At 38.9% G+C, this 18630-nt stretch overlaps 5 non-coding genes and 1 pseudogene across 5 annotated transcripts; all 6 read left to right on the top strand.

Annotated features, from left to right (window-relative positions):
• The first annotated feature begins 7802 nt into the window (after positions 1–7802).
• On the top strand, positions 7803–8441 carry LOC147787543 (uncharacterized; annotated as a pseudogene).
• A 4213-nt stretch (positions 8442–12654) lies between these two features.
• Positions 12655–12726, top strand: TRNAD-GUC (transfer RNA aspartic acid (anticodon GUC)). Its single transcript has one exon. It is a non-coding gene; the product is annotated as a tRNA-Asp (tRNA).
• A 941-nt stretch (positions 12727–13667) lies between these two features.
• On the top strand, positions 13668–13739 carry TRNAD-GUC (transfer RNA aspartic acid (anticodon GUC)). Its single transcript has one exon. It is a non-coding gene; the product is annotated as a tRNA-Asp (tRNA).
• Positions 13740–15692: 1953 nt separating this feature from the next.
• TRNAD-GUC (transfer RNA aspartic acid (anticodon GUC)) lies at positions 15693–15764 on the top strand. The gene has a single exon. It is a non-coding gene; the product is annotated as a tRNA-Asp (tRNA).
• Positions 15765–16705: 941 nt separating this feature from the next.
• Positions 16706–16777, top strand: TRNAD-GUC (transfer RNA aspartic acid (anticodon GUC)). Its single transcript has one exon. It is a non-coding gene; the product is annotated as a tRNA-Asp (tRNA).
• A 941-nt stretch (positions 16778–17718) lies between these two features.
• On the top strand, positions 17719–17790 carry TRNAD-GUC (transfer RNA aspartic acid (anticodon GUC)). Its single transcript has one exon. It is a non-coding gene; the product is annotated as a tRNA-Asp (tRNA).
• The last annotated feature ends 840 nt before the right edge of the window (positions 17791–18630 follow it).

Raw genomic sequence — 18630 nt, forward strand, 5'->3', positions numbered from 1 at the left:
CAAGTGTCTTGAGTATTTTAAGAAATACTCAATAAGTGTTCCTAATGTTGGTATCGGGGAATGGAAACACATGGCATATGGTGAGACCTATCATTTTAAAAATATCATGGCTGGTCTTAGACAGCTTTCTAGTCGAGGCAAGGTTTGATGTGTAGTACTTCTCTACACACGGCCCACACACGCGAACATTGTCCTACGGGTAGACTCGCATACCCTTAAGTTAGGCTCGTCGGGCTAGCACTTGTTAATGGGATGCCATAAATAACGAAGAGAAAGGGTCTGCATAACATCATAGAGAGAACAAATATCGCAAGTCGTAAAGTACACATTTGTAATAATCATAACAGGATAGTATCCCGATGCATATGACTTAAAAAAATGCATGAGGTCCCCATGGTTTAAAATCATGGCATAAATTTATTATGCAAATCAAACCTCCATTTATCTATAGCATAGTTAATCAAATTATGCATATACAATTCCTATCAAATCTTAAATACATAGCATAACATACATGGACGGAGCTGATCGCTTGAAGCCGTCAGAGATGCCATAACGACCACAAGAAGAGCACAGAGATCGAGCCAAGGCACGAGTTGGACGAAGCTGATCTGATATGATAAGGAATCACTATAAGGGGAGTAAGATTCGGATTATCTTGTTGATCGAATATCTCAAGACAAGAACATTGTTTGAAATTCGAATCACTCCACAAGCAAGATCGAATAACATACATGGACGGAGCTGATCGCTTGAAGCCGTCAGAGATGCCATAACGACCACAAGAAGAGCACAGAGATCGAGCCAAGGCACGAGTTGGACGAAGCTGATCTGATATGATAAGGAATCACTATAAGGGGAGTAAGATTCGGATTACCTTGTTGATCGAATATCTCAAGACAAGAACATTGTTTGAAATTCGAATCACTCCACAAGCAAGATCGATCATGTCTAACTTGAATGATTCTTGTTGATCAAATATCTCAAGACAAGAACACTTGATTGAGATTCGAATCACTCCACAAGCAAGATTGATCATGTCGAGCTTGAATGATTCTACATGCAACCTAAACTACATAGAATTGCAAAGAAACTTAGTCATTGGCTAAAGAAAAGCACAAATGCTTCTTTTAATATGTTTTCCAAGTCTTCTTACAAATACAACATACATGGCTTTATATAGCCTCAAAATGAAACTATTAAAGACATTCCAAGAGTTGTAACATTCATACTTAATGGCCATAATTAACCATTATGTAATTATAACAAGTAAATAAAAACTCTTAAAATACATTAATGAAATACAATAACTCTAAATTCTAATCCACTCAAAATTTATCACATGAAACTCCATTCTTCCTCAATGTGGTATGAATTGAAATATCTTTTGATAATTTCAACAATATTTTCTTCACATCTTCATTGAATCATATTGTATGATTGATGTCTCTTGGTTCATATCACGATCATTTGTCGTTGAGCCACAGTGGGCCAAGTACCAAAGATGGCTCGTCACGCACATTTCACGTGGCAGGAAGGGACAGTCAAATTCTTGAGTCAACGCACGGGTAATGGGTCAACACATGGGTCTTGGGTCGCCCTACTATAATCACAAGGTGGGTCATGCCACACTGGTGTACTACGTTTGGGGAATGGGGATGTATGGGCTATGTTTTAGACTTGGGCCGCACAAGAACGGGATAACTTCTCTTTATCCTGCATCTAGATCCAACCCGAAATTTGACCTGCAGATTCCTTCTCTTTATCCTGACTTTGGGGGTTTTGTTTTCCTCCCCAGATTTCTCTCTCTCTCTTCCTCCACGCCTTTTGTGTTTTTCTATGGCCTAGGTGCACATCTTACTCACTACTTGCTCCAGTGATCTTTCTCTTGTGGTCGTGACTTTACGGAACTTATACACATTGGTAATTTTGAGAAAAGACAAGAACCTAAAATTCTTTTCTTAAAATTGAAATCAGATAACTTAAGAGAACAAGTTCTTACTAATCGTTTGCGTGTCTTTGTCGACTGTCTCCACCACTGTGACTTCCCTCTCGGTTAGTAATGTCCATGACGCTAACGAGTTGCAGGGAAAGGAAAGAAAAACAAAACAAATCTATTGGAGTTCCTTCTTTTGAGCATGTATGTGTTGTAGGGTGGGAATAGAGGGTAAGTTGGGTGGTTGAGGTAGTGAATGGTAACGGGCTTAAGAGGAGGGAGCGTGGGTAGTTCCATCGCAAGATCTCCGCTGTCTCGCTGGAAATCTCATGGTTTTCCAGATATGCTTGTGAATACCTAATTATTGGACATTGATTGAAGATCTCCTATTGAAAGTCAAAAGTATTGTGGATGTTATTCTTCCTCGTCAATTTCCTTGACAATAAGTTCTGTTCAAATTCGTTCGAATACGATCACTTATTCGAAAATCTATGTGCCACAAAGAAGAAAGAAAATACCACAAGATTGAAGATGGAAGTTCACTTACAAGATATTTTTTTTTGTTTTTTACCTTTGTGAAATATGAAAGCCGAGTAGATACAAAACTGTTATTTATTCTCTTTTTCATATTATTAAAATTTCACCAAGTGGATAAATTTGTAAAATCACGTCTATCATTGTCACAATTTAGATTTGAGAAATCTCACCCAACCTTCTTATAACAATAAAGAAAATTTTATTTGATGGATAAGATGTGGGACAAAGTAGAAGAAGACTACACAACAATGTGGTATTTGCTACCTACTTTTCCATTCAAAAGAAAGTTGGGATTGATAGATGTCAAATTTAATTTGAATCCTAATCTGTGTCCTGGACATGGGACGTTATGACCATATCATAGGGGATGCAAGGAAATGTTAGAGCAATTATGGACTAAATATGGGTTCCAAAGCCTAATCCCAATCATGGACACAGGTTTTACTAGGTTAAGGAAGTTAGTATTGACCACCTGACCTAGTAGTCTATCGATCATGAGATTTCTAGTTAAGACTAGAACTATGTCTTGCATGTGAAAAAGGAGGTGGACAGGCTCATAGGATCTAGTCTCTTTGAAAACGCCTTGAGAAGGATGAAAGACCACGTAAGTACACAAGTCAAGGCTTAGGCTAAATAGACTAATTAAAGCCTCAAAATTTAGACCCTTATAATACAACCCATATTACCATTTTAGGCAATTGATTAGGCGGTAATCAACCTCGAGAGTGGTGTGGAGGAGACGACATAGAGATAAACTTAGGTTCAAGAGTCTCCTTGTATTTTGTACAAACACTTTTGTCCCGATCTTGTCTTTTGTATTTAAACTCAAACTCTGTTTTGTATAGTCTAGATATATATTATAGGTACATTTGTCCCAACGTGGGACAACTTCCTTTTTTTTTTTTTTTTTTTTACTATTAATCTCCTCCTAAATTTTTATTGAATCTCCTCCATAAAATCTTCTTAGCTAAGACTCAATATAAAATCAAGAAAATAAAATCCCTTAAGTGATTTGGAGGAATAGAGTTTTAGAGAGAATTCCACATCAGAGAAAGCGTGGAAAACATTTTAACTCACTCCAACATTTATATTTATAATATATATAAATATATTAAGTGAATTCCATCTAATAATATATTTGAATATTTAATATATTAGGATATGATATATTATTCAAATTATATTTAAATGTTATAAGATATTATATATATATGTATACTATCTATCTTTCTCACCTGTCAATACCCATCATGATTTTTGCGATTCCCTTTATCTCCCGTGACGTGTCTTGCCTTCTATTCCACAATTAACACGATGAAGGTTCCTCTTGTGAACGATTATAATTACTTCCTCATTGAGGCTGACTGAGAGAGGAAGAGGTTGGAGTCGTCTGTTGAGATCTGCGGTGAGTAAGTTTTCCTTCTCTCTGTCTTTCTCTATCTATCTCTTACTCTCACGGTGCTGTGTATTACTGGCAAAAATGAGAGTTAAAATAGTTGTGTGAATGAGGGGTATGAGATGTACGTTTTAAGGGGAAGTGGGGTTGGTTACTGACGCAAATCTCGCCTCACTAAAAACCTCGAGATATATTGTGCAATATCCGGTGAGTTTTTAAAATTTCTTCCTTTTTTTTTTTAAGAGAACCATTATAGGATATATTGTTCAGGAAATTCAACTAAACTATCAATCACACAATCTTAACTGACCTAGGCCTTGCTCGACGGCATTGGTATTGAAGTGGAAGCTCTTTTGACAACGTATGAACTGCTAACGGCCTGGAGGCTACCTTTGTCTCACTGAGTTGATACAATCTTTTCACTCTTTGACCTTGGCAGTTTACTTTGCTTACGTAGTGAATGTTCGACGATGTGAATTGAGGCGAGGCCTCATAAAATTATGTTGAGACAATATAGTGATTTCTAGTCTTAACATCATCCAAGGTAGGTTGGTTGACCCATCCCTCGGGACCATAGAGTCACCTAAGCTTGGGGGATGCGATCCTTGTGTCCTAGCCAACTACTAGGCTATTTGTCATGGTCCCACGCTCCCCTATCACGAATGGGTTTACGACACAATGATCCTGTTTTGGAGACCACTGGTCATTCCATGAAACTTAAGTTCACACTACCCTAGCCAGTTTATGCCTAGCTCATTACTAGAGTGGAAAGGGTAGTGGAGGGTCTGAAGACTCCCTCATACTACTATTAGCCTAAAGAACTACCCTGGTCGTCCTTAGTTTCCATGGAGGCCTACTAGGTGCTTAGGAGCTTCTAGATGGTTTAATCTCATCTCTCATTTTCAAAACACTCAGTGTTAGTTCATCGAGGCTAATCCAAGTCTCTAGGTGCACTTAGATATAGACCTCTGATCGTTGGCTCACGATCTTGGGGTATAGGGTTTACAAAAAATATTTTAACCTAGGTGAACATGTAAAACACACTAGTTGTAGTGCTCTAATCTTAACTGAGTTCTCTCTTGTATGTTTGCTAGATAGATATACCTATTAATCACCTAAGCTTGTAAGCCATAATTTAAACTTCGTCTTGGTCATATCGGTGGGTTGAAGAAGTCTATTGGGTTCTAGGGTGGCTAGGTGACTTAATGCAGACTTCTGACTCCAGGCTGTTCTATTTTGACTCATTGGGTTTTTCTTAGTTTCGGAGCACTAGGGTTTGGACCCTCTAACCGTGACCCATGATCCTAAAGTGCTTAGTCTACTGGAGATGTCCTGACCTAGCGCATCATCTAGCAAACCTAAATTTAAGGCCCTAGCTTTGTGTAGATAAACACGCAACACATGAAGAACATACAATCAAACACTCGAAGCTAACACATACTATATCATGCACACATACAAGTAAAACAAGCTCAATGGGGGAGATAACATCTATTAATCACTCAGAGCACAAATCAAAATAGCCCATCCTTCTTTCTACACAACGGAAAACATTTAAAACATCATTCATCACAAATCTCATCATTGGGGCATTTTTGTATTTTCTTATATCATGCATACCACACTCATTCATGTACCCCAACTCATATACTAATCAAGCATATTTTCTTTCTAGCCTTATATAATACATAAAACATCATGGTCCTCGAAAATCTTAACAAATGGAGCATAATGGTAATCTACCATAACAGATTATATTTTTCGAAAGTCATCGTTCTATAGTGGTGAGTATTTTCTTTTGGATAGTTTTAATCACCCGCAGCGACGATTTTTCTTTTCTTTTGGATAGTTTTAATTGAATTCGAAATTTAGTTGTGGTGAACCGGATGATTTGGGTTTGTTCTCCAACAACGAAATTCGAAATTAGATTCCTTTTTCTCTCGTGTGTTAACAAATAATATATTTTTCAGAGGTCGATATCATACAGTAGTGAGTATTCCCACTCGCCACTCAAGAGACCTGAGTTTGAACCCCGACAATAATAAGTTTAATTTTCTTTTGACAATTTTCACTGAATTTGAAATTGGATTACTTGTTCTGAATCTTCTATTGATAAAATCTAGAGCGTTAACAATGGATCACTTTTTCTAAAGACGATTGATAAAATCTGGAGTGTTAACAAATAATTATTTTTTTATGAGTTGTTGTAGTATATTGGTGAGTATTCTTGCATGTCATGTAAGTGACTCGGGTTCGATCCTTGGCAACGGCGATTTTAATTTTATTTTGGTAGTTTTAACGGAATTCGAAATTGGACAGTGGTGAACCTCTCATGCCGATAGTTTGGGTTCAATCCCCATGTGACGAAAGTCGGAATTGGATTGCTTTTCCTAAAAAAAATGGTTTATAAAATCTTGTGTGTTAACAAATAATATGTTTTCAGAGGTCGTTGTAGTGGTACAGTGGTGAGTATTTTCACCTGTCACTCGAGTTATTATATAACAAAGATCATCGTAGTACAAGGGTGACCATTCTTGCTTGTCACTCGAGTGACTTGAGTTTGATCCCCAACAATAACAAGTTTAATCTTGTTTTGACAATTTTAATCGGATCGGATTCAAAATTGGATTACTTTTTGTAACAACGATTGATAAAATCTAATGTGTTAACAAATATTATATTTTTCGAAAGTCGTCATTGTAGAATGGTGAGTATTCCCGCCTGTCATGCGGGTCTGTAGGTTTTCGGGTCAGTTCAGTCTTTCCTTTCAGTTTCAGAATCAAGAGCAGTCAGACCTACAGGTTCAGTAGTTAAAGATAATGAATAAGGAGGTAATCCAAGCCTAGTTACCGAGTCTTTGAAGGTTCAGTAGTTCAAGTTAATTAATAATGTAATCTTTCGTCTTGACTTTGAGTTTCAGGCCAAACACCTATTTACCTTGTTCACGAATAAATAGGAAAAGAAAAGGGCGAGACCGAAGGGAGAGGGTTGAGGGTTCTTCTTCTTCTCATTTACCTTTGTGTTTTAAGGAAAAGGTGAAGGCAGACTAAAAGAGTGAAATCTGCTTCAGGAGAAAGAACCAAACAAATAGTAAACCTTGTCTTTGAGTTCAAGAAAAGGTTTAAGGTTGAGTCTTAGTTTACAGTTAAAGAAGAAATAGGTTCCGGCTCTCACAATTTGAAAGTAGTAGGTCCAGCAAAAAAAGCACTTTTCATTAATCAAAGAAAGGCCCAACAGATCCACACGTCTCTATTGTAAATATGATGCGGTCACAAATAATCCAGCCAAAGGAATAGGAATTAGACCTAATACGATTCCAAATAGAAAAACAGAAATCATTTCCATTTAGTTGAACGAGGAACAAGGAGATGGGAGAGGGAAAGGGAATATCTATCCCGCCGCAAAATCTTAATCGTGCCCATGAATCTCACCCGGAATTGGAAATTCAATTGACAAGGTAAGGTAAAGAACTCCACAATATATAGAATATATGGAATACCACGGAAACCTTTCCTCCCTCTTTTGAACATTCAATTAATTGAAAGAAAAGAAAATAAGTCGTATCTTATTCAGACCGATAAATAGAGCTGAGGTTAGGGGGAAATCAAACTGCTAGTAGAAAACCGAAATAACTAGTTATAGTGGGTAGGCATGACGAGGCTAAATGAAATACGTTCTTTTTATCCATATGTTTATAAAGCAATCTACTACTTCCCTAAGTTTCTATTTTTGAAAGATATGCCGATGGATAAGTCAAAATACCAATTTCACTTGTGGACTATGAGAATCCCTTTCCTCAATTATTAGAAACCAAAACCAGTCTCACATTTGACCCAATCTTCGCTGTCTAGCCCGAAGCCAATAACCGAGAGAACTCTGACTACTACATAATAGTACATACTGGAATTTGCATCATTTTCTATTTCATGGTACATGATTCTACATCGACAAGCAAGAAGAAAAGAAGAAGAAAGAAATTCTCTAGCGCTGAATTTAGAGACGGATTGTGAAATTGCTTTATTGTCTCAAAGAAGGATACTATACTCGGTATACTCTCTCTGAATCAAGACGCTCTGGGTACTAGATTGACGATCACCCAAAGATGCCATTTTTCGTTCATTTTCATTTACTTATCTCATCCTTTATGGAATCCCTCTTTTAACTGTACAAGAATATGTAGAGGCATGTCTGGAAGCACAGGAGAACGTTCTTTCTATTATTTATTATCAGTAGAAGAAAGAGAGAGACTGCGTCATTCATTGCATTACTATACTTGTTCTATTCATTGCAGGTTGGTTATTCGTCAACACGGGGTTAGCTTACGATGTCTTTTTCAGCTCTCGTCCAAACAAACAAGTATTTTATAGAGGGGCGACTAAGGAATTCCATTAATCATTGGCCGGAACAACTCGATGAATTTAGTAGATCTTGTTAGGAGGAACAAATGATGATAGAGAAAACCTATCCCATTTTGACAGGGCGTTGGCTGTTCACGGACTAGCTGTACCTACACCTACCTTTTCCTTTTTGGGGTCAATATAAGCAATGCAGTTCACGAAAAACCTAATCTGAATGAGAGAGCTACGACACAATCAAGCCCTCCACGAACAAAATGGTGAATTGAATCCCTTTTGGATAGTTTTAATTGAATTCTAAATTCGGTAGTGGTGAACGAGATGATTTGGTAATAAGTTTAATTTTCTTTTGACAATTTGAAATTGGATTACTTGTTCCAAATTTAGATCCATAAAATCTAGAGCGTTAACCAGATCACTTTTTCTAAAGACGATAGGTAAAATATGTTCCGTTAACAAATAATTTAGTTTTTATGAGTCGTTGTAGTATAGTAGTGCGTATTCCTGCCTGTCACCTAGGTGACCTAGGTTTGATCCACAATGGCAATTTTAATTTTATTTTCGTAGTTTTAACGGAATTTGAAATTGGGAAGCGGTGAACAACCTGGGTTCGATCCCTGACAACGACAATTTTAATTTTATTTTGATAGTTTTAACAAAATTCGAAATTGGACAGCGGTGAACTTGTCATGTCGGTAGTTTGGGTTCGATCCCCAACAACAGTAGTTTAACGAAAGTCGAAACTGGATTGCTTTTCCTAAAAAGTGGTTTAAAAAATCTTGTGCGTTAACAAATAATATGTTTTCAGAGGTCGTTATAGTGTTTTCCTAAAAAGTGTTTTCAGAGGTCGTTATAGTGTTTTCCTAAAAAGTGGTTTAAGAAATCTTGTGGTGGTTTAAGAAATCTTGTGTGTTAACAAATAATATGTTTTCAGAGGTCGTTCTAGTGGTACAGTGGTGAGTATTTCTGCTTGTCACTCATGTTATTATGTTCCAGAGGTCGTTGTAGTGCAAAGGTGATCATTCCTGCTTGTCACTCGAGTGACTTGAGTTTGATCCCCAACAATTAACAAGTTTAATCTTGTTTTGACAATTTTAATCAGATCGGATTCAAAATTGGATTACTTTTTGTAACGGCGATTGATAAAATCTAGTGTGTTAACAAATATAATATTTTTTGAAAGTCGTCATTGTAGAGTGGCGAGTATTCCCGCCTATCACGCAGGTGACCCGAGTTTGATCTCCCGTAGCGACGATTTTAATTTTCTTCTGGATAGTTTTAATGAATTCGAAATTTGGTACTGGTGAAGCGGATGATTTTGGTTTGTTCCCCAACAACGAAATTCAGAATTAGATTCCTTTTTCAATTCGGAATTGGATTCCCTTTTCTCTCGTGTTTTAACAAATAATATATTTTTCAGAGGTCGATGTAATACAGTAGTGAGTATTCCCGCTTGTCACTCGAGAGACCTGAGTTTGAACCCCGACAATAATAATTTTAATTTTCTTTTGACAATTTCCACCGGATTTGAAATTGGATTACTTGTTTCAAATCTTCGATCGATCAAATCTTGAACGTTAACAATGGATCACTTTTTCTAAAAACATTGGTAAAATCTGGAGCCTTACCAAATAATTTATTTTTTATGAGTCCTTGTAGTATAGTGGTGAGTATTCTTGCCTTTTACGCAGGTGAATCGGGTTCGATCCCTGGCAACAGCGATTTTAACTTTATTTTTATAGTTTTAACGAAATTCAAAATTGGACAGCGGTGAACCCGTCATGCCGGTTGTTTGGGTTTGATCCCCAAGAATGGTAGTTTGACGAGGATTACTTTTCCTAAAAAGTGGTTTATGAAATCTTGTGTGTTAACAAATAATATGTGAGGTCGTTGTAGTGGTACAATGGTGAGTATTTCCACTTGTCACTCGAGTTATTATGTTCCAGAGGTTGTTGTAGTACAAGGGTGAGCACTCTTGCTTGTCACTCGAGTGCCGTAAGTTTGATCCCCAACAATAACAAGTTTAATCTTGTTTTGACAATTTTAATCGGATCGGATTCAAAATTCGATTACATTTTGTAACGACGATTGATAAAATCTTGTGTGTTAACAAATATTATATTTTTCGAAAGTTGTCGTTCGATCCCCAGCAACAGCGATTTTAATTTTATTTCTATAGTTTTAACGAAATTCGAAATTGGACAGCGGTGAACCTGTCATGCTGGTTGTTGGGTTCGATCCCCGGCAACACTAGTTTGACGTGGATTGCTTTTCCTAAAAAGTGGTTTATGAAATCTTGTGTGTTAACAAATAATATGTTTTCAAAGGTCATTGTAGTGGTACAGTGGTGAGTATTTTCGATTGTCACTCGAGTTATTATGTTCCAGAGGTCCTTGTAGTACAAGGGTGAGCATTCCTGCTTGTCACTCGAGTGACCTGAATATGTTTTCAAAGGTCATTGTAGTGGTACAGTGGTGATTATTTCCGCTTGTCACTCAAGTTATTATGTTCCAGAGGTCCTTGTAGTACAAGGGTGAGCATTCCTGCTTGTCACTTGAGTGACCTGAGTTTGATCCCCGACAATAACAAGTTTAATCTTGTTTTGACAATTTTAATACGATCATATTCAAAATTGGATTACTTTTTTGTAACGGCGATTGATAAAATCTGGTGTGTTAACAAATAATATATTTTTTGAAAGTTATTGTTGTAGAGTGGTGAGTATTCCCTCCTGTCACGCGGGTGACCCGAGTTTGATCCCCCACAACGACGATTTTAATTTTCTTTTGGATAGTTTTAATTGAATTCAAAATTCGGTAGTGGTGAACTGGATGAGACCTGAGTTTGAACCCTGACAATAATAAGTTTAATTTTCTTTTGACAATTTTCACCGGATTTGAAATTGGATTACTTGTTCCAAATTTTCGATTGGTAAAATCTAGAGCGTTAACAATGGATCACTTTTTCCAAAGACGATTGGTAAAGTCTGGAGCGTTAACAAATAATTTATTTATTATGAGTCGTTATAGTGGTGAGTATTCCTGCGATGACCCGGGTTTGATCCCCGACAATGACGATTTTAATTTTATTTTGGTAGTTTTAACAAAATTCGAAATTAGACAACGGTGAACCTGTCATGCCGGTAGTTTGGGTGAACTGGATTGCTTTTCCTAAAAAATGGTTTATGAAATCTTGTGTGTTAACAAATAATATGTTTTCAGAGGTCGTTGTAGTGGTATAGTGGTGAGTATTTCCGCTTGTCACTCGAGTTATTATGTTCTAGAGGTCGTTGTAGTACAAGGGTGAGAATTTCTGCTTGTCACTCGAGTGACCAGAGTTTGATCCCCAACAATAACAAGTTTAATCTTGTTTTGACAATTTTAATCGGATCCGATTCAAAATTGAATTACTTTTTGTAACGGCGGTTGATAAAATCTGATGTGTTAACAAATATTATATTTTTTGAAAGTTGTCATTGTAGAGTGGTGAGTATTCCTGCCTGTCATGCGGGTGACCCGAGTGTGATCCCTCGCAGCGACGATTTTAATTTTCTTTTGGATAGTTTTAATTGAATTCGAAATTCGGTAGTGGTGAACCCGATGATTTGGGTTTGTTCTCCAACAACGAAATTTGGAATTGGATTCTTTTTTCTCTCATGTGTTAACAAATAATATATATTTCAGAGGTTGATGTAATACAGTAGTTAGTATTCCCGCTTGTCACTCGAGAGACCTGAGTTTGAACCCCGACAATAATAAGTTTAATTTTCTTTTGACAATTTTCACCGTATTTGAAATTGGATTACTTGTGTTCCGAATCTTCGATTGATAAAATCTAGAGCGTTAACAATGGATCACTTTTTCTAAAGACGATTGATAAAATCTGGAGTGTTAACAAAGAATTTTTTTTTTATGAGTCATTTTAGAATAGTGGTGAGTATTCCTACCTGTCACGTAGGTGACTCGGGGTTCGATCTTCGAAAACGGCGATTTTAATTTTATTTCCGTAGTTTTAACGAAATTTGAAATTGGACACCATTTCAAGCCCTTAGTTGTAACACCATCTTCAAGTTTCATGTAGAAATCGAGGGGAGAAATCCCGTGATCGGATTTGTGGAGGAGAATTTTCAAGTGGCTGCATTATGCGTTGCGCGCGTCTTCTTGAACATTCGTGTGTGTTAGCGAATAATATATTTTACAGAGGTCGATGCAATACAGTAGTGAGTATTCCGGCTTGTCACTCGAGACACCTGAGTTTGAACCCCGACAATAATAAGTTTAATTTTCTTTTGACAATTTTCACCGGATTTGAAACTGGATTGCTTGTTCCGAATCTTCGACTGATAAAATCTAGAGCGTTAACGACGGATCACTCTTTCTAAAGACGATTGGTAAAATCTGGAGCGTTAACAAACAATTTATCTTTTATGAGTCGTTGTAGTATAGTGGTGAGTATTCCTGCCTGTCACGCAGGTGACCCGGGTTCGATCCCCGGCAACGGCGCGCGATTTTCATTTTATTTTCCGTAGTTTTGACGGAATTCGAAATTGGACAGCGGTGAACCTGGGTTCGGTCCCCGGCAACGGCGATTTTAATTTTATTTCCGTAGTTTTGACGGAACTCGAAATTGGACAGCGGTGAACCTGTCATGCCGGCAGTTTGGGTTCGATCCCCAACAACGGTAGTTGGACGAAAGTCGGAACTGGATTGCTGTTCCTAGCCTAAAAAATGGTTTATGAAATCTCGTGTGTTAACAAATAATATGTGTTCAGAGGTCGTTGCAGTGGTACAGTGGTGAGTATTTCCGCTTGTCGCTCGAGTTATTATGTTCCAGAGGTCGTTGCAGTACAAGGGTGAGCATTCCTGCTTGTCGCTCGAGTGACCCGACTTTGATCCCCGACAATAACAAGTTTAATCTTGTTTTGACAATTTTAATCGGATTCAAAATTGGACTACTCTCTGTAACGGCGATGGATGAAATCTGGTGTGTTAACAAATATTATAATTTTTCGAAAGTCGTCGTTGTAGAGTGGTGAGTACTCCCGCGAGTTTGATCCCCCGCAGCGACGATTTTAATTTTCTTCTGGTTTGTTTTAATTGAATTCGAAATTCGGCAGTGGTGAACCGGATGATTTGGGTTTGTTCCCCAACAACGAAATTCGGAATTGGATTCCTTTTTCTCTCGTGTGTGTTAGCGAATAATATATTTTACAGAGGTCGATGCAATACAGTAGTGAGTATTCCGGCTTGTCACTCGAGACACCTGAGTTTGAACCCCGACAATAATAAGTTTAATTTTCTTTTGACAATTTTCACCGGATTTGAAACTGGATTGCTTGTTCCGAATCTTCGACTGATAAAATCTAGAGCGTTAACGACGGATCACTCTTTCTAAAGACGATTGGTAAAATCTGGAGCGTTAACAAACAATTTATCTTTTATGAGTCGTTGTAGTATAGTGGTGAGTATTCCTGCCTGTCACGCAGGTGACCCGGGTTCGATCCCCGGCAACGGCGCGCGATTTTCATTTTATTTTCCGTAGTTTTGACGGAATTCGAAATTGGACAGCGGTGAACCTGGGTTCGGTCCCCGGCAACGGCGATTTTAATTTTATTTCCGTAGTTTTGACGGAACTCGAAATTGGACAGCGGTGAACCTGTCATGCCGGCAGTTTGGGTTCGATCCCCAACAACGGTAGTTGGACGAAAGTCGGAACTGGATTGCTGTTCCTAGCCTAAAAAATGGTTTATGAAATCTCGTGTGTTAACAAATAATATGTGTTCAGAGGTCGTTGCAGTGGTACAGTGGTGAGTATTTCCGCTTGTCGCTCGAGTTATTATGTTCCAGAGGTCGTTGCAGTACAAGGGTGAGCATTCCTGCTTGTCGCTCGAGTGACCCGACTTTGATCCCCGACAATAACAAGTTTAATCTTGTTTTGACAATTTTAATCGGATTCAAAATTGGACTACTCTCTGTAACGGCGATGGATGAAATCTGGTGTGTTAACAAATATTATAATTTTTCGAAAGTCGTCGTTGTAGAGTGGTGAGTACTCCCGCGAGTTTGATCCCCCGCAGCGACGATTTTAATTTTCTTCTGGTTTGTTTTAATTGAATTCGAAATTCGGCAGTGGTGAACCGGATGATTTGGGTTTGTTCCCCAACAACGAAATTCGGAATTGGATTCCTTTTTCTCTCGTGTGTGTTAGCGAATAATATATTTTACAGAGGTCGATGCAATACAGTAGTGAGTATTCCGGCTTGTCACTCGAGACACCTGAGTTTGAACCCCGACAATAATAAGTTTAATTTTCTTTTGACAATTTTCACCGGATTTGAAACTGGATTGCTTGTTCCGAATCTTCGACTGATAAAATCTAGAGCGTTAACGACGGATCACTCTTTCTAAAGACGATTGGTAAAATCTGGAGCGTTAACAAACAATTTATCTTTTATGAGTCGTTGTAGTATAGTGGTGAGTATTCCTGCCTGTCACGCAGGTGACCCGGGTTCGATCCCCGGCAATGGCGCGCGATTTTCATTTTATTTTCCGAGTTTTGACGGAATTCGAAATTGGACAGCGGTGAACCTGGGTTCGGTCCCCGGCAACGGCGATTTTAATTTTATTTCCGTAGTTTTGACGGAACTCGAAATTGGACAGCGGTGAACCTGTCATGCCGGCAGTTTGGGTTCGATCCCCAACAACGGTAGTTGGACGAAAGTCGGAACTGGATTGCTGTTCCTAGCCCAAAAAATGGTTTATGAAATCTCGTGTGTTAACAAATAATATGTGTTCAGAGGTCGTTGCAGTGGTACAGTGGTGAGTATTTCCGCTTGTCGCTCGAGTTATTATGTTCCAGAGGTCGTTGCAGTACAAGAGTGAGCATTCCTGCTTGTCGCTCGAGTGACCCGACTTTGATCCCCGACAATAACAAGTTTAATCTTGTTTTGACAATTTTAATCGGATTCAAAATTGGACTACTCTCTGTAACGGCGATGGATGAAATCTGGTGTGTTAACAAATATTATAATTTTTCGAAAGTCGTCGTTGTAGAGTGGTGAGTACTCCCGCGAGTTTGATCCCACGCAGCGACGATTTTAATTTTCTTCTGGTTTGTTTTAATTGAATTCGAAATTCGGCAGTGGTGAACCGGATGATTTGGGTTTGTTCCCCAACAACGAAATTCGGAATTGGATTCCTTTTTCTCTCGTGTGTGTTAGCGAATAATATATTTTACAGAGGTCGATGCAATACAGTAGTGAGTATTCCGGCTTGTCACTCGAGACACCTGAGTTTGAACCCCGACAATAATAAGTTTAATTTTCTTTTGACAATTTTCACCGGATTTGAAACTGGATTGCTTGTTCCGAATCTTCGACTGATAAAATCTAGAGCGTTAACGACGGATCACTCTTTCTAAAGACGATTGGTAAAATCTGGAGCGTTAACAAACAATTTATCTTTTATGAGTCGTTGTAGTATAGTGGTGAGTATTCCTGCCTGTCACGCAGGTGACCCGGGTTCGATCCCCGGCAACGGCGCGCGATTTTCATTTTATTTTCCGTAGTTTTGACGGAATTCGAAATTGGACAGCGGTGAACCTGGGTTCGGTCCCCGGCAACGGCGATTTTAATTTTATTTCCGTAGTTTTGACGGAACTCGAAATTGGACAGCGGTGAACCTGTCATGCCGGCAGTTTGGGTTCGATCCCCAACAACGGTAGTTGGACGAAAGTCGGAACTGGATTGCTGTTCCTAGCCTAAAAAATGGTTTATGAAATCTCGTGTGTTAACAAATAATATGTGTTCAGAGGTCGTTGCAGTGGTACAGTGGTGAGTATTTCCGCTTGTCGCTCGAGTTATTATGTTCCAGAGGTCGTTGCAGTACAAGGGTGAGCATTCCTGCTTGTCGCTCGAGTGACCCGACTTTGATCCCCGACAATAACAAGTTTAATCTTGTTTTGACAATTTTAATCGGATTCAAAATTGGACTACTCTCTGTAACGGCGATGGATGAAATCTGGTGTGTTAACAAATATTATAATTTTTCGAAAGTCGTCGTTGTAGAGTGGTGAGTACTCCCGCGAGTTTGATCCCCCGCAGCGACGATTTTAATTTTCTTCTGGTTTGTTTTAATTGAATTCGAAATTCGGCAGTGGTGAACCGGATGATTTGGGTTTGTTCCCCAACAACGAAATTCGGAATTGGATTCCTTTTTCTCTCGTGTGTGTTAGCGAATAATATATTTTACAGAGGTCGATGCAATACAGTAGTGAGTATTCCGGCTTGTCACTCGAGACACCTGAGTTTGAACCCCGACAATAATAAGTTTAATTTTCTTTTGACAATTTTCACCGGATTTGAAACTGGATTGCTTGTTCCGAATCTTCGACTGATAAAATCTAGAGCGTTAACGACGGATCACTCTTTCTAAAGACGATTGGTAAAATCTGGAGCGTTAACAAACAATTTATCTTTTATGAGTCGTTGTAGTATAGTGGTGAGTATTCCTGCCTGTCACGCAGGTGACCCGGGTTCGATCCCCGGCAACGGCGCGCGATTTTCATTTTATTTTCCGTAGTTTTGACGGAATTCGAAATTGGACAGCGGTGAACCTGGGTTCGGTCCCCGGCAACGGCGATTTTAATTTTATTTCCGTAGTTTTGACGGAACTCGAAATTGGACAGCGGTGAACCTGTCATGCCGGCAGTTTGGGTTCGATCCCCAACAACGGTAGTTGGACGAAAGTCGGAACTGGATTGCTGTTCCTAGCCCAAAAAATGGTTTATGAAATCTCGTGTGTTAACAAATAATATGTGTTCAGAGGTCGTTGCAGTGGTACAGTGGTGAGTATTTCCGCTTGTCGCTCGAGTTATTATGTTCCAGAGGTCGTTGCAGTACAAGGGTGAGCATTCCTGCTTGTCGCTCGAGTGACCCGACTTTGATCCCCGACAATAACAAGTTTAATCTTGTTTTGACAATTTTAATCGGATTCAAAATTGGACTACTCTCTGTAACGGCGATGGATGAAATCTGGTGTGTTAACAAATATTATAATTTTTCGAAAGTCGTCGTTGTAGAGTGGTGAGTACTCCCGCGAGTTTGATCCCCCGCAGCGACGATTTTAATTTTCTTCTGGTTTGTTTTAATTGAATTCGAAATTCGGCAGTGGTGAACCGGATGATTTGGGTTTGTTCCCCAACAACGAAATTCGGAATTGGATTCCTTTTTCTCTCGTGTGTGTTAGCGAATAATATATTTTACAGAGGTCGATGCAATACAGTAGTGAGTATTCCGGCTTGTCACTCGAGACACCTGAGTTTGAACCCCGACAATAATAAGTTTAATTTTCTTTTGACAATTTTCACCGGATTTGAAACTGGATTGCTTGTTCCGAATCTTCGACTGATAAAATCTAGAGCGTTAACGACGGATCACTCTTTCTAAAGACGATTGGTAAAATCTGGAGCGTTAACAAACAATTTATCTTTTATGAGTCGTTGTAGTATAGTGGTGAGTATTCCTGCCTGTCACGCAGGTGACCCGGGTTCGATCCCCGGCAACGGCGCGCGATTTTCATTTTATTTTCCGTAGTTTTGACGGAATTCGAAATTGGACAGCGGTGAACCTGGGTTCGGTCCCCGGCAACGGCGATTTTAATTTTATTTCCGTAGTTTTGACGGAACTCGAAATTGGACAGCGGTGAACCTGTCATGCCGGCAGTTTGGGTTCGATCCCCAACAACGGTAGTTGGACGAAAGTCGGAACTGGATTGCTGTTCCTAGCCCAAAAAATGGTTTATGAAATCTCGTGTGTTAACAAATAATATGTGTTCAGAGGTCGTTGCAGTGGTACAGTGGTGAGTATTTCCGCTTGTCGCTCGAGTTATTATGTTCCAGAGGTCGTTGCAGTACAAGGGTGAGCATTCCTGCTTGTCGCTCGAGTGACCCGACTTTGATCCCCGACAATAACAAGTTTAATCTTGTTTTGACAATTTTAATCGGATTCAAAATTGGACTACTCTCTGTAACGGCGATGGATGAAATCTGGTGTGTTAACAAATATTATAATTTTTCGAAAGTCGTCGTTGTAGAGTGGTGAGTACTCCCGCGAGTTTGATCCCCCGCAGCGACGATTTTAATTTTCTTTTGGTTTGTTTTAATTGAATTCGAAATTCGGCAGTGGTGAACCGGATGATTTGGGTTTGTTCCCCAACAACGAAATTCGGAATTGGATTCCTTTTTCTCTCGTGTGTGTTAGCGAATAATATATTTTACAGAGGTCGATGCAATACAGTAGTGAGTATTCCGGCTTGTCACTCGAGACACCTGAGTTTGAACCCCGACAATAATAAGTTTAATTTTCTTTTGACAATTTTCACCGGATTTGAAACTGGATTGCTTGTTCC

The sequence above is a fragment of the Cucurbita pepo genome, chromosome 17 (assembly GCF_057944985.1).
Source record: "Cucurbita pepo subsp. pepo isolate OVF chromosome 17, ASM5794498v1, whole genome shotgun sequence".
Lineage (NCBI taxonomy): Eukaryota > Viridiplantae > Streptophyta > Magnoliopsida > Cucurbitales > Cucurbitaceae > Cucurbita > Cucurbita pepo.